The sequence below is a fragment of the Scleropages formosus genome, chromosome 23, assembly GCF_900964775.1.
Source record: "Scleropages formosus chromosome 23, fSclFor1.1, whole genome shotgun sequence".
Taxonomy (NCBI): Eukaryota; Metazoa; Chordata; class Actinopteri; order Osteoglossiformes; family Osteoglossidae; genus Scleropages; species Scleropages formosus.
This window is the reverse complement of record NC_041828.1, coordinates 3735365-3750765: the sequence shown is the minus strand read 5'-3', so window position 1 is coordinate 3750765 and position 15401 is coordinate 3735365. Positions and strand designations below refer to the sequence as shown.

Here is a 15401-nt window from a genome sequence, read left to right as displayed (position 1 = left end):
GTGTGCCTCCTGATTGGCCCCCAGATGTGCTCTGGGGATAAGGAGCTGTCTCGGTCCGGGTCTCCATTGGCCCCCGAGGGCACATGGTTGGCAGCCAGGTAATTTGCAGGTCTGAGGCTGTGTGTTTCCCAGGTGTGTTAACACCCGTCTTCTGGAAGGTTGTCCGCAACCAGGTCGAGATGGGTGAGCCGGAGTGGAAAATCTAATTCCATTGCCGCTCTCCCCCCCACCGACTGACCCCCCGCCCTGGCCCCGTGACCCCCTTGAGGCAAGAAAAAGCAGACAAACAGGTTTCCGTATTTGACTTTTGTCCTTTCAGCAGCTAGAATCTTTTGCTGCTGCTTGTGTCTGTAGTTTGGTTTGTGAAAATTATGTCCACAGACATAAGTGTGTGTGTGTGTGTAATTTCCCTCCGATGGATGGGCACCCCATCCAGGGTCCACCCTACCCTGTGCTCTGTTCCTCCAGGATAGGCTCTGAACCGTTTGACACATGACACGTTCATGGAGGGAGGCCAGACCAAACTCAGAATGAAAATGTACCCTTAGTCCTCTGCTCCAAACTATTATTGTTTTTATTCATTCAGATTCTCCAGTTTGTATAATGAGCTACCTACAGTACACTGATTTACCCATTTATTCACCTGAGTGATTTTTACGGTCAGTTCAGGGTAAGTACTTTGATCAATGGTACTCCAGCAGGAGTGGGAATGCTGGTCCTTTGAGCGAAAGGCAAGAGCACTAACTACTACGCCACCTGCTGCCCATTAAGAACATGTCGTCCACTGAACCCGAACCTGAACAGGATTTCTTTACCGTGGGAATGCGATCGCCCAAGGCACCATGTCCTGGCCGGTGGAATTTCACATTGTGGTGTCGTTCTGCTCCCTGAGGTTGAAAGGGGGTTGACCCTGTGCCCATCTGCCATCCCGTTCCTCCACGAACACCCAAGAGCCTGAGCAGTCCAGCTTGACCCAACCAGGCCACCCTCACCGAGCGTAGCCCTTTCATCGAAAAGCCAACGGATCTGCCTTCCAGGCTGGGCCGTGTCGTGTGGATAAGAGTTCCGGTGAGACATGTGACAGCATCGCTGTCTCCATGGCAATGATGAACAGCTGTTATCTACGATGTCTTGAGAGGACCGAAGGAAAAATGGCTCCTTATTGAGGGGACTGTTCATGAGCTCATGAGGTCAGTCCTAGCAGAAGAATGCAGAGTCATCCGAAAAGATAACGAAGAGAGCAAATAACAGGTAATCGTGGTGATCCGGTAATGCTGGGTTACACGGGAACCCAGAGCAGAGCTCACTGGAGATTTACCCCATGGAGACCATGACAAGGTCGCAGCGCCAGTAACTCTTCGCACAGAATCCTCTTCCAAACACAGATAATTCCAAAATTTGTTCCAGTTTGTGTCTGTCGAGGGCAGATCGATAACAGCTGAAGAAATAACATGGAGCTCAGCGGTTTAACAGGAGGCTACGTTTCAAATCCCCTTCTGCTCTAACTGGTTAAATATGTTTCATTTTTAGGGTATTGTTCACGTGCACAAATTTCCTTCCATTTGCTTGTTTATTTAGTTCTTCATTTCTCTGTCTGTGTGGGTTGTTCAGCAGATCAAAGATAAATGGCATCTGGTACATTCTTGCGCTGTGTGTGAGGTCTTTTATTTGGGCTTCCCTGAGCCGAGGCCCAACGCCCGAGGTCTACGCCCATCTTGTCTGATTACAGGTAAAACGGCACAAACTGGAGCGCCGTTACTATAGCGATCGGACATAAGTATTGTTATGGAAATGCAGCGATTGTTTAGCTGCCAATCAGAGAGCGGGAATGTTGTGGGTTTGTGTCTTCCCTTCCATTGGCGCTGGAAACAAAAGCGTGCCCCCAGCCGAGCCTGGAAAAAGAGCGTCTCCGAGAGGATCCCCAGACGAGGTCAGTTATCGTTTCCCGCCCTCCGGCTGGATATTGTGGGGGGCGGCGGCTCTTAGAGGGGCAGCCTGTGTTTGCACCCCTAGGAAGTATGAGAAACCGCTGGTTCACAGTGGCCCTTCTACCCGCCAGCAGCCAGCGAGCTCCTTCTGCATTTTTGGCCAATGTTTAAATTCACGGGAGATTTTAAAAGCATTTTCTCCGAAGGCTTTTTATCATGTGCGCGTCATGATACTAAACCACAAAACAATAGCAGCTGGTACATTAGCGGGTCACAAGTCCAGTTGTTCAGCAGCATCAGTTGCTTCTTCTGTTGTTTGTCCTGATCTTACCCTGCTGGGGCTGCAAACCGACTCGATAATGTGCCCTGTTTTGGAAATAAACCTCTGCTTTTCATTTACCTCTGCAGTATCTGGCCAATGTGTGTGTAAGTGCAAACCCTCTTTAGGGAGTGTGATGCACAATCTGAGAAACTGACGTAACAAGGTTGTGCGGTGTGTGCGCGCGATGTGCTCCGAAGCCCTCGCCGCAAACAGATTTGTAGCAATACTGCAGTTATTTATAGTGGTAAAGCATGTCTAATGGATTGCCCCCATTTAGGAGGAGCGCGTCTTGTCTGCATCCCGGAGTTGAAAACCTCAAACCTTTGTACGCGCCTTGTTTCCTGGAACATCTCGACCCGCCAGCCCATTTTGCATGTGGTCCCAAGTTTGCGAAGACATTCAGCACATGTTGTGGGACACGGGCCTGCGCCAGGGTCCTTAGGTTACGTACATGGGACAGTAGGGCACACAGTGGTCAGATAGGACACAGGTTTGAATCCCCTCTTGCTGTACTACCCTAATAAAGGTTCATCCCCTGAAATGATACAGTAAAAATTGCCCTTTTGCCCAGTTATTCGAAGTGTACAAAGTTATCTTGGATACTTGTGTTACATGCATGAAGAAATGGTGAAATATAAATAGTTACCAGGTCACCAGCAATGTTTCTGCCCAGTGATCGGATTCTAGGACCCTATAGGTATAAATGGCTCCGGAGCACTTGTGACACCTGGGTTCTACAACCCTGAGGGCGTCGTCATTTCCACTAAATGTGCAAATAACGTATTCTGGTGCTGTGGTCATGAACAGCTTAGGGTGGAAGTCTAAGAACCACCGGTTCCACCCAAAATCCTTGTTGTCCATATCGGTACAGATGAGGTCCTCGGATATTGTTGGATGTTTTCGCACATAGGCGACCGGACAGTGATTTAGAAACTGTGAGAAAAATGGATGACCGCTCAGCAGGAATGAGCGCGACTCTACACTTATTAACGCCAGGAAGCTTTCAGCGCTGAATCAAACTGCGATGGGTAATGGGGCATGAAATTGATGACCGTTTGAATGAAACCGCTCTCTCTAGTTGCCTTCCCACAATGACAGGGCGGTGCTGCGATCTCTGCTAGTTCTCTTTTCCCTCTCGACTGGAGACACCCAGCGGGATGGTGTCAGCATCCTGTAACAGCCCGCTCGCCGTCCTTCTCTCTTTTGCTTGAATGCACAACGCAGAGGGCAGCAAGAAACACTCATGTTCACACTTCTGTCTTAACGCACATTGCTTTACATAGATATATGAGAAATAGAGCACCACCGCACCTTAACTGTGTGCTTGTGCAGGAAAAACGTTCCTCTATTTTTGATCCAGCCATTCTAGGAGCGGGTGGGTCACCTTACAGGTGTTTCCCTCCTGTCTATAGTTTCAGTGTGTCATCTCACAGTGAGAAGGTGAACAATGAACAGTAGGATTTTGTCACAATAACTGTAGAAATGGCCTTTTATTACAATGGAATTGGATTCACAGTGTAAACTGTGATATGTACATATATACATAACAAGGGATTAAATACCGGATTGTATGTCACCCTTTAACTGTCCCACACCCTCATTTATGGGATCTTCTGGTATTTCTGAGTGTGACGCACAGGCGTGTGAATCAGCACTTGTCCAGTAATGGTGTCCATTCTATTCTGACATGCAAATAACTCTGGTAATTTCATCATGTTTCCTCATATGTTCGTAAGATGCATACATTTTAATCAGTGTGCATGACTTTACCACATAACAATACTTATAATAATTCATTCTCACAGTTAATTATAATCACTAATTAATGAATTAAATGCATTAAAAAATTAATTACACCTAAGTACCACTTAATACTGCTTGTTCTTTTGACTCCTATTTAGTTCTGCAAAAGTATTACTGCATATTGCATATATTATATAGCTATATATATATATATATAGTAATATTAACACACCTTCCAGGTTTATTATAGATTGACAATTAGGTGAATGGAGGACTGAATGCTTTATTATAACATCATTAACAGAAGGTTGAGGCAGTAGGTGGCGCAGTAGTTAGAGCCATTGCCTTGCAGTCAAAGGTCCGGGGTTTGAATCCCCTCTCCTGTAGTGTCCTTGAAGCACTTATTTTGAACTGTGACAGTAAAAATTACCCTACTCTAACGGACATATAAATGTAAGCACCTGTATTCAAACCTCAGCTCACTAGTCACTTCGGAGAAAAGCGACACCAAAATTATTAAATAATAATTACAATGTGGTTTCATAAAAAAATTCTCCTTTTAATGCTGTTTACGGTGTTTTCCCGGATTTGCCTTTGTGTCTCGCAGTGCAAATACAGCGCTGGGGATCTGTCTCTATCTGGCTTATTGCATTATTGTAATATGGTGGTTTATTACATTACAGCGCGCACCCCTTTCATTCCGGTTAATGGATCCACATGGTGACTATCCTGTGGGTCTGACTGCCACACTGCTGTTAGAGAGCAACTCATAGCTGAGGATTTCTGCGCTCTTCTCCAAATCCAAGGCCTTCATGCCCACGCTCTGTGATCCCACAAAGGAGGCCTCTCTGCTGGAGAGGCGGCTCTGCGTGTTCCATGCCGTTTTGTCTTAATCCAGCTGCTCTCCGTATTAAGGCCACAAATTCAATTAGGATATTAGATTCAGACAGTTTGAACGAGGGCCTCCTTCTCGTGCGTCATTTTTTTTGGTTTGGCCTTGATGCCTCTTCCGTCTCGTGCGTGCGTGCGGAGTCTGAGCCCGTCCGTCCTTCTCGCTGGCAGATATCTTTTTTAAAGCATTGCTTATGAACGTCTGAGGAACAGCATTTATTTTTGGGAAATCCATTCCAGTCAAAACAATCTGTCTGGAGTTTGGCGCTCTATGAAATTACAATGTACTTGCTGGGGAATATTTACCGCCTGAGGGCTGCACTGCGGACATTACGCTCGTGCAAAAGCTACGCGGTGCTAGCCTATTGCGCCCTATGCTAGGCTACATGTCATAGCTGGTAGCGCTTCCCTCATCCTTGTGACAAATCCCTGGAGATGGATCTCTGTGTGGGGACAAACGGGAAGGTGTCACCTCCTCTGCTACTTGTGTATTTGTTTCTTCTTCCTGGTGTGACTGAAGCGGGTCACGGTCTTGTTGGGCAACTCTGTGGCGCGTTAGCCTACGAGGCTTTGAGCTTCGCTTTCAATTCTGAAGCCTGCAAAGTGCGAAAGGCTTCCATTGCGTGAATTTTCCCTCGCAGCTCCCCAGGAAATGAATTCAGTCATAGCGTGGGCCTGCAGCAGAGCAGATTCTATCTCCTGGCACCGCCTGCATTCCCATGAGCACTTTCGCTCTGATTCGGAACACAAGCCGGAACACCTGACGTCTCCAGAAGATCACTGAAACAACAATGAATATTTGCATTCACCTCTGCATGTGTTCATTGGTTTGGTCACTTCAGCCTGGGATCTTCTGCATGTATTGTGGCGAAGTGAGGGGGCCAGTTTGCACCAAAAGGCAGGTGTTGTGTAATCCGGCTAAATGGATCATTGCCTCATCCTCGCTATCAGGCCAGCCTCAGACGCTCTCTTACACTCTTTACAGGTTAATCCATTTATTGACTTAGTCTTATAAAAGCAAGTCAGTGGGACCATCTTGTGTTTATTCATTCATGGTCTTGGTCAAAAGCTTTTTTTCTGTTTTCGACTTGCGTCATTCAAAATGCTGGGTCTTGGTAGTTCAGAGCTTTTCCCAGAAGCACAGAGCAGAAGGTGGTGATTGTCCTGGCTGGGACACCTGTTCATCACAGGGCATTATAAAAAGTAGGAAGATCAGTTGTGTCTGGATTGTGGACAGAGGCTCCTTTGCTCATGATGATTCAAAATCTGATGTCCTTGTCATTTCACCCAGGAAGCATTCTGTTCCCAACACCCACAACGGGATCCTTGTTCATTTCTGGATATGTTTATGGGACGTATTCTATACTACTTTGTGAGTGTGTTGTCATGTGACCACCGGGATGCTGTGGGATAAATAAGAGGCTGTTCACCTGCTGCTTACTTCTTGTCGAGAGAACACTTCATGATGACGCACCGATAATGCAGCTGGGTGGTGAGGGAGCAAAACCAGAGACCAGTTGGTACAGGCCCACTGATCACTGATGGAAATATAAATGGACTAATAAGACACACATTGCTGGTCACTCCCTATAGTCACTCCAGAGAGCAGTGGTAATTCAGGTCTTTTTTAAATGTTTATTTACGTGCAGATGTTATTGCGAGTTCTTGTGCAATCGTTGCATAGCTGACATCATCCACTTATCAGACCCTTCCATCCAAACTAATTTCCATAACTGCCCTTTAAGTCATTTATCATCCTAGAAACTTACTGAAGAAGTGGAAACTACATATCTTGCTGAAGGAGACTTAAAAACAGGGTCCCTCCTGATATTTGAACCTGCAACCTTTCTGTCTCGTGTTCAAGTGTTCAACCGAGGGCAACATTTTTGGATCTCATTGCTCTTTAGGGTGACGCTTTAACCTTGACAAGTCCCTGTGCCTGATTTAACTGTGCCTGTTTTTTAGCAGTCATAAGCTAAAGGTCTTCTTTAAAGAGAAAAAAAAAAAACAGAATGCAAAATCATGTCTTGGGCTTTTAAGTGCAGTGAGTCCTTGTATAAATTGTTGATAGTTGCAGTGCTTTGAAGAGGTTCATTTTCCTGTTTCTTGTCTGTTCATTGTCTGCTATGGAAAGGAGCTTGCAGTCCAAAGTGAATAAAATGAGGAAAATCTTTTATTAATGGGAACTGAAAAATACTGTCAGAGATAGAATTTTTCAGAAAAGTAGACAATGCAGTTAAGATGTATAAATTAATAAATGTAGATGTGAATGTAGATGTTTTTGTTGTTTTTGTTTGCCTCATATTGTTGGGGTTCAACTCTATCACCCAGCAGATAAGCAGATGTTTTTTTTTTTCCCCTCAAAGCAACCATATACCTTACAGTTCTAAATATAATCAGTACCCATTATATTTAAATAGCTTTTACAGAATCAGCTGAGGTTAAGAATCTTATTTAAGGGACTTGACCCTACAGCCCCTTCAGTCACAAGTCCTGCTCAATCATCACAAGGCTTCCTTCTGAGTCAGCTCAGATATGACTTTAAAGAAAAGTACATGGGTCTATCTCCCATCTGTGACCAAAAGGCACATGTGTCACCCATTACTGTGGTACCGGGTGCTGGTTTGACAAACACAAATGCAATACAAAGGTCCTCTGTTGGATGTTAATGTCTGTGGTGTGATTCAGATTCAGGATGAGTCAGATACACATGTGCTTACGTCTCACCCCATTACGCAGGGAATCTGGCTCTCTAGTTCCAGCTTCGTCCCCCATACCCTGCTTTTCCCCTCTTTCCCCCATCGGGGGCTTCTTTATTAATGTACCCTTGAGCACTGTACTCACCCTAAAATTGTTCAGGTAAAAAAGACCCAGCTATGTAAATGGGTAAATCATTGTAAAAAGCTTAACACTGGAAGTTGCTTTTGAGAAAAGTGTGAAACAAATTAAATATAATGTAAATGTTAACGTACATTACACCATTTTTGGCTCAGACAAGGAATCTCAGGCTTGCCTTTACCTTTTGCTCGGTCAGTCATACAAAGGAAACAAAACCATAGTAAACAGCACAGACCTTTGGCTGACTGAGTTTCCATGGGGTGTTGGCTTTAATGTATACAGCATGCGGTCCTACCAAACCTCTTTTTGAGATCTTCCACCTTGTTCTGGCAGCCCTAAAAAGCCTTGGACTGTAATGTGTTGGTTTATATTGGACTTGCAAGCCCATCTTGGTAGAATAATATGCTGCTGGAATGGGATGGAGTGGGTTGGGGTGTGTCCTATCTGTGATGAGATGTGAGAACGGTTTTCATTTCAGAAAAAAGTCCCCTTTGCCTTATTCTGCCTCACCTATACTCAGAAGTTCTCTCGTCTGCCTGGTGGAATTAAAGATACGGATGGTGTCTTCCCTACGCATCTCTTCAGCTGGAACCTTGAGCCTGGAAGGCTTAGTACTGAAAGTTGTACTTACTCAGGTTTCAGGTTGAAGCTACAAGTAAAAACTCTTAGCTCCAGAGGTGATGACCTTGCAATGTCATCCTCTACCCACCCCACCTTCACTCACAGCATCATTACCTCCAACAGAAACCCGCTGCTTTCTGCCTATGTGACTCAGAATGTTGGGTTTGTATTCTAAGCTACTTAAAATAATTGACCCATTTATGCACTAAGGTAATTTTTACTGTGTCAGTTATGGGTAAGAACTCTGGTTAAGGGCGCTATAGCAGGAACAACTGTTCATACCTGGGACCTTTAACTGCAAGGCACTCGCTGTAACCACTATACTACCTTGCCATGTCTGGGTCCACCCCTGTGAAAGGGGCTGTTTCAATGTGCCACATGACAAGTTATAAAATTAGAAGGAAATCTTACATGGCAGTGAAAACACAGAGTTTCTTGAACAAGAGAGGTCTGTTTCACAGTGCTTGCTTGGGGACTCCTGCAGAATGGATCGCCAGGAGGCACGGTGGAGACACCAAACTCATGCCATGGTGCCTACCAGTGCTATCCTCTTAATAGCCACCTCACATCAACAAGCCAACAAAGGACTGTGGGGGATGGTGCTGAGTTGGAATTAACTGGAAATCAATCCCCTTATTGTCCTGCCGGGGTCTCTTGGTGTTTTTCCTATCTTTCAGGTACCCATGTTTCTGCACTTGGACACGACAGCTGTGGGGTGTTTAAAAAAAACCTTGACACAGCGATGAGGCAATGATTTGATGATGAGATGATTCCACTAGAGAATCTTTGCAGACATCCAGGAAATTTGTCCAAATGGGTTCTTCTTAGAGGCCCTCGGAGGTCAACTAAAAAGTAAAACTTAAGGTTCTTTACGTGATTATTTGTACCTCTTAAGTTCTTTCGTGAGTCATCTGACATTATGGTGTCTCCCTTGGCCTGCTGCTCACATCTTCCAAGCAGCCTGACTTACTGGTGTATACAGCCATCCTTTTGGTCATCTTCAGACATAGTCAGAACACTTTGGATCCACTACATCCCTCTGGAATGTGTTTTTCATTTGTCGATGTTGTTGCTTTTGGAGCAGGCTTTTCTTGCAGTATTTTACATTATTTATTTTCCCTTGCAAAGTGATTTTACCACTGCTGTGTGGTGTTAACTGGATCGCTCCTGCCAGCTCTTGCGGACTGCGTCATTTGCACGCACTGATTGCGGCTGCCATCCGCAAAGCTTGTAAAGTGGCACCGGTTCAAGTTTCACAGGGTATACTAACGCTGAGCTCCCAAGTGTGGTATCTAAGCAGAAGTGCCCCAGTAAATGTGTCTGTGTATATAAATGGGTTTAATCGTAAGTTTGTTTGGGTTAGAAGGTCAGCTAATGCAATATTGCAATGCTCACATCCATCCAACCACTGTCTATAACCGCTTGTCCCGAGCGGGGTTGAGGCGAGCCGGAGCTACCCGGCAACACAGGGTGTAAGGTTGAAGTGGGAGGAGACACACCATGGATGGGACACCAGTCCGCCCATCCGCTTTGAAAAACCCCTTTTAAAAACCTTTGGAAAAGGTGGGCAACTTGAAAAACATCTGACTTGGTGTCATGGAGCACTGAGCTCACTTTGCGCCCTGATTGGTTGCGGCTGAAGTCCTGCTCACTTCTGATTGGCTACTTTGTCTCAGACTTTCGTTATATACGATAGATGTGATCCTTGGGTTCACTACAAAGAAGGACCCCTTCATACTTCTTTTAGGTAGAAAAGATTCATAACGGATGGATGGATAATAAAATTATATACCGTTTTTTTCTGTTTGCTTTTCCAGTATTTTCCTCATTTACTTAAAGGCAGGTGTGAATAGCAAGACAGAAGTTTCTGCTACATAAACCTGCTTCTGTGAGATAATGTAAGTGAATAAAGCAGGTACGTGAGTAGGTAGAAAACAGACTTGTCAGCTGGAGGATTAGGGTTTGCACAGTGCACATGTGCCGGCGGAGGGAAGTCTTTCCCACATTCTGTCAACAGCTGTCATCAACATGTTGTCTCACCCCATTCCAGCACCGACCTGGCTCTCCAACTGATTAGTCTATCAGGAGATGCTTCGCAAGATGTTATCAATGTCATGTGTTCCTGCGTCTTTCTGGTGGGAATGACGACCAGGTGGTGCTGCCAGCAAGTATGGCCAGGAGGTGGGAGGTGTGAAGTTTCACAGACACACACACACGTTAGCTCAGACACACTGTGCATACATGACAGGAACCTTCCTGTTCTGCAGAAGACCCACATCGCCTTTGAATCGGAACATCTGAAGGTGTCAAATGTCAAGATTTCTCGTTGTTTTTTGTGTTCTTCGTTTGTCTTTTTTTGCCCCTTATGTAAATTCCTACCATTTTCGACTGTGAGGTTTAGATCGTTTTCAGTCCGGAGACATCTTCATTTTTATCAGCATGACCTAATACATTTCCTTCACCTCATGGTTATGTAACTCATTCTAATTGCACGGGGGTTTCGCCCCTTGGCTTACATTACTATTACGTGATTTGCTTGGATTATTTTTGGGCTATTGCATTTCTTCCTTGACGAGAAATGAATTTGTTTAGAAATTGCTCCTCAATCACGTCACGCGCATCTGTATTTAGAGCAGCCGTACCGAATTTCAGTTTTCCCCGTTACTATGGCGATGTTTTTACTGCCCAGATGTGAGCACTCAGTTCAAAGCCCCGCTGTCCCACCCTTTCTTTGTGTGTGAGGTTGAGAATAGGGGTTAGGAATGCTCGTGGTCAGAAGTGGAAAGGAATCTTCGCTCCATATTGGGAGGAATGCGATCCGTGAACATGAACGTGTGTGACGGCACAGCAGGTAGAGAGCGACGGAAGGAGAAAACCAGCATCTGAGCCCCAAATCGATTTTTGCTGTCCCTGAAACCTAATCCTGCCCAGCCGCCCATTCTCTCGCGAGGTCACGGCCCTGGCTGGCTGCCGTGTTCCAGCGCACCACGTTCTTTGTATAGCCCGTTTTGCCTGGCAAACGATAAGGAAATGTCGTACGCTGAGGGGGATTTAAAAAAAAAACAGCGTAGGGAGCGCCGTGTTTAATTTCTGAGGAAAGGGCAGGTTGGGACAAGGTCGACCATGAGCTCCTGTTTGGCTTCAAAGATTCAGTCCTAAAGGGAAAACATTCCTGTCTTACCGCACCAGAAACAATAACCATGGGAGAAAGATCCACAAGGCAGCTCAGGGTTGCTGGGACTGGCGAGTCGGGCCTGTTTCGTATTTAGTCACACCTAGGCGATCAGCTAGGGGGCGCCAAAATTGGGGGCATTAAATTTTGCTGCTGAAATCAAAAAATACGATGAAATCTAGTAAATCTTGGAACTCTCCTACTGTTGGTGGAATGCACTTTTTGTATTGTTCTCAGAGACGTACGTCGCTTTGGAGAAAAACGACTGCTAAATGAATAAATGTACATGTAGCCGTAAAAAATTAATAAAAACAACCTTTGATTAACAATAAAGGAATTCATTAGAAATTGAAGATCTGCCACCTTACAAATTATGCAGACATTGTATCATCGCCTTGTATCCTTGAAAAATTGCAGCTTTATAAGTAACATTATCTACGAAAAGAACTGTCGCACTACGTAATACGTAGCATATATCTCTCTTTCTCCTAAGGTAATCTACAAATTGCATTTTCTGTGAGATGTACGTCGCTTTGGAGAAAAGCATCTGCTAAATGACTGAATGTAAATGTAAATGTAGCAAACTTCAGTCTTGAATATCTGTTTAATTTTCAGCCTGCTTTCAGCCCTTAAAGTATAAATTTGTGCTCTTTGTATATATCATTTTTGCAAATGTTGTATCATAATATCAGAAAAATCGACATTTTATTGAAAAATTCCATTTTTCTTTTCCCTTCTTCATGATCTGTGGATACAGATCGTGAACCACAGTGATGTCAGGAGTGAAATATGACTCAGAATAGATTATTATCGAACTGACAAGGAAAATCTGATAACACGAGGCACAGTCTTTTCCGAGTTATTTGCTTCCTGTTAAAACACCATGTCACATCCCTGCACCAGAGGTGTTTTAGTAGCGCAGAGCCGTCTTCTTTAGTGCCCTTTCCCAGCACATCCATCTGCTTACTTCCATTTTAATTACTGTTGCTAAATTTCCCAGCACGCCTCTGGAGTTAGCGGGTGGAATGGGGTGTGAGCGGTGGGTAGACTCTATGAATATGGATTATAATGGCATTTTAAATGAGCCAGAGAAATTCCAGAGCCTGGTCCAGAGCCAGAGGGCCTGTAAAATGTGCTCTGTAAACAGGACGTTCAGGTGTCTCCATGTAGATGCCCACTTCCAGCTGACCTGTGTGAAATCTCTTCTTGACCCGTAACCTCTGGAGGCCGTGGGAACGATGGGGCACCAGGGTCAGTGCCAGGTATACGATCAGTTATTCTTATTAGCAATCGGTGTTACTGTTCTGTCGATTCTCACCCAGTTGTTTCCCAGTTGGGACCCATCTGGGGTGTCAGAGTCACAGAGGAACCTCTTTATTTTCTTAACCTCCACAAACAGCATGAAAACATACACATGCACATGGGAACCAGTTCCAGATCGGTGGTCGGTCACTGCCACGTTTCCTCCCTTGCTGCATGTCCTTCAGGAGCTGCCGGTGGTCGACCCAGACGGCCTCGACTGGCACGGAAGATCCGGGGAGGGTGGTCGGGAGACGGGCGCGGGGGGGCGAACAGACAATGCAGCCTCTGGTTCCAAAGCATCACAATGCCTCACCGTTCGCCGGGCAGGACAGTACACAGGAGGTGGGGTGATGGACTGAATAGCAAGAGAAGACAAACCCGTGAATCCGTCGCGGCGACACGGCTGGCTGATTCTGACCAATCAGGAACGGCCCACGGGCGAGCTGTGAATGGCCCCTTGTTAGAGCAGCTCCGCTGCCCTGAGGTCTGCATTCACCAAAACTAGATTATTCTTACTGCTCCGAGCAAAGAAGACAGTCTGAGAAGTGTTGAGTGACCCTCCTTATGCTGATATTCATCCTGAATTTCCCTAGAGGGGGGAAAATCTCCTTTTCCAACTTGTGATGGCAGGAGGTGCTGGGTTTCAGAAGAGTGCGTAAGTATGAGTGGCAAAAATAGCATCCTGCAGACTGGCGATGGGGGAAGGGAGAGATCATTGCATGTGACTTTCAGCAGCATCCTTCCTGGGGAGTGGAAGCAGGGAGGTGTAGCTGTGCTGCTTCCGGGAGACAGACATCCTCCTAGAAGGACTCTGCCCGCGTCCGATTGGTTCGAGCCAACCGATACCCTGCAGTGGAATATGAGCATCGTGGTGATGAGACAATGGCCCAGGAGCACATCTTTGCTATGTTTTATCTCTGTGATGATGCCCAGTCAGTGCAGGGTAATTGGGGTGGGAGGAGGATGCCGTGGAAACCCATAGTTTACAGGTTGGCTGTACCAGATACAGATCATGCTGTCCCAACGATGTGCAGGGGATCGTGGGTCGGCCAGCCCTGTCACCGCTTGTGTAGGTGGTGTTTGATGTTGACAGCCTGCTGACAGCTGCATCCCATCCCTGCTTCAGTGGTAAGAATAAGAGACCAGCTCCTGACAGCTTTGCTGTGTGTATATGAATACGAGGCCCGAGAGCCAAACTGCCACAGCTGTGGCCCTCCGGGAGAAACGTGTGAGGTCAGCCTTGGCTCGCAACTTCGTCTCCACTGACCAACCGCTCGCTTGCCCAGCTGCATGTTACCAAAGGAATTTGCAGGTGTAATCAGGTCACAATCGAAATTTGACAGCATGAAGTGCCTTTAAGTCGCCTTTCCAGCACCAGGGAGTGTAAAAGTGTTGTCCTGTGAAGCTTGGCTTAGCGTGCTGTGTCCTGCTGCTAGAACTTGTCCCACCTGCCAAACCCCTGCTTATCTCCCGCTAAAGCTACAAGTTCAGACATGAATTCGTCATGTGAAGCCATCATTGCTTCCATTTCTGAGTGACTGATAACACGCAGTGCTCGTGTTGGCATTCTCCACATACTGCTGAGCTCAGCGCGTTGACCTGACCCCCGAAGCCTCCTTTCTAACGGCGGCGAAGTAACATGTCATGTCCGTGTCTTAACTGTCCTCACTGGCAGTCTGCACGAGCGACACGTGTGTGTCTTCCACATCCGAGAGCCTCTGTTTTTGTCTCATTAACCTTCCACCTGTTTTTGTTAAGGTTCCCCATGGTGTGTGAGTGACGGAGAAAGTGTGTATGGATGAGTGACCCATTGTAAGTAGTGTATCTAGCAGTGTAAGTCACCGCGGTGAATAAGGTGTGTGGGCTCATAACACTTCATAGAGTTCATTGGGAGTCACTTTGGAGAAAATTGTCTACAAAATAAATAAATGTAAATATGTAAATGTTTGCCTCTCTGAATTCTCGTCTTCTAGTTTGCGTTTTGGTTTTTCTTCCTCTATTTCGTTGTTCATGTTTCTACTCGTGTGAGCGCACGTGTGTGATTGTTTGACAAGAGGGCGGTCATAAGAGAGGGTAGATTGCGATTTCTTGTGCCCCTACTGAAGAGCTATGAAATGCACATAGTAGTCCTACCCATCCTCTGTATTCTACAACCACAACTCTACCCGCTTCTCAAGTCTCGAGTTATTGTTTTAATGTAAAGCCTTTCTGGGTTGTGCCAGGCTTGACTGTGGATCTTTTTAATATTTCAGAAAACATCTTCACCCTTTACCTGACTCCTTTTTTACTGGATTTTTTTTTAATCAGTGAGCTTCAAGTTCCAAAACTGTGCCATTAAGGGTGATGTAGCGACACCTAGTGGAAAGGTGGTGAAGGCCCTCCTCTGCTTGTTTGGGTTGACGATGATGTCACAGGCACTCACGCACTCTGAGCTCACACACAAATTCCAGGTTCACACCAGGTCCTAGAGGTGCACAAACACACCATTCTTAGCTTGGGTTGCGAACTCTTTATGACTATGCAGAACTAATGTCCTGAGGCTGTAGATGCTTCTCCTGGTACGCTGAGCACTACAATAAAAATA

The 15401-nt window shown here is 45.8% G+C and overlaps 1 protein-coding gene across 2 annotated transcripts in view; it reads left to right on the top strand.

Annotated features, from left to right (window-relative positions):
- The window catches only part of nhsl3 (NHS like 3), a 45000-nt gene that overhangs the window by 12366 nt on the left and 17233 nt on the right, over positions 1 to 15401 (top strand). The window lies entirely within an intron of this gene.